This window comes from Marmota flaviventris, chromosome 1 (genome assembly GCF_047511675.1).
Source record: "Marmota flaviventris isolate mMarFla1 chromosome 1, mMarFla1.hap1, whole genome shotgun sequence".
NCBI classification, from domain to species: domain Eukaryota; kingdom Metazoa; phylum Chordata; class Mammalia; order Rodentia; family Sciuridae; genus Marmota; species Marmota flaviventris.
The window spans coordinates 110,801,726-110,802,992 of NC_092498.1; the positions used below are offsets into that span (position 1 = coordinate 110,801,726).

Sequence of the window (1,267 nt, forward strand, 5' to 3'; positions counted from 1 at the left end):
TTGCCAGCATTCATGCACAATTAGAAAACATCCTTAAATTTATACTAAACCAGAAATGTATTACCATTAATGCATTAATATCTTCATTACTAAATACTGGAAAAAAATATTTCTACAAGAGACTCATCCTGGCAATGTTAGCTCACAGAAGGCTGACACTACTTGGCTCACATGTCAAACAATGGAAAGCAGATCCATACTGGTGTTTGAATACAATCTTGTCCAAGCACTACTCAAAGTCAAGGCTCACCTTGGAGTACATTTGATAAAAAAGCAAAGTGCATAAAGAGATAACAACAATTTTAAAGACCAAAAAAAAAAAAAATGGTCCTATTGTGTGGTCCCAAATATAAACTCAAAAGTCTATGACAAATAGGGGCTTTGATGAGGTATTTATAAATACTTTAGATTAGGTACAATTATACTGAAAGTCAAGCTCATCTGAAATCTTCAAAAAAAAAAAAAAGTTCCTGTTAATCCTCAAATGGTGCTTGTTATAGTTTAACATTTCTGTTAAATGCATTTGTTGAATTACTTGTTATCCAAGTGTAGCAGCTGCTCCTTACCATTTATTGTTACGGACTTTAACTGGCTGTCTTCTTCAACTTCTATTTTTTCTTGACCATTCTGGACAATTATTTTTGTAGTGATTTTTCTCCCATTTACTATTTTGGTAGAAGTTGATATAGATTTGAAGTTACCCATCCCACTGCTACCAAATGATGTAGAAGAGAATGAAGTAAGGCCACCCCAACCTTAGGGACCCAAATGAAGTAAACCCTGTATCAAATGAAGAAAATTCACCTCCAAATGATGGAAATCCACTGAAAGCAGAAAAAAAAAAAAAAAATGAGCCCACACCTTGGTATCTGTTTCCTCAGGGACTCCTTCTGTTCCCAAAAAAGTTTTCAAATGGGTCTTAAAAGAAGTCGAATGAAAATGGATCCCTGACACCAAAAAATTCCCTGAAGATATCATCTGGGTTCCATAATGTAAAGTCAAACTCAACTGGACAGTCACAAGGACTTCCACCTCCATCTCCACTATTTAAGCCTTCTTTGCCATACTTGTCATAGATGTCCCGTTTTTTAGTATTTGATAACACCTCATATGCCTCAGCTACTTGTTTGAATTCTCTCTCCGCTTCTTCTTTATTTTCCGGATTTTTAGGTGGATGCCACTTTAGTGCCAGTTTCCGATATGCCTTTTTGATATCCTCCGGTGAGTCATGTCTCTGCACTCCTAGAACTTCATAATAATCCACCAT

At 35.8% G+C, this 1,267-nt stretch overlaps 1 pseudogene; it reads right to left on the minus strand.

Annotated features, from left to right (window-relative positions):
- Positions 1-531: 531 nt before the first annotated feature.
- On the minus strand, positions 532-1,267 carry LOC114103649 (dnaJ homolog subfamily B member 6-like; annotated as a pseudogene).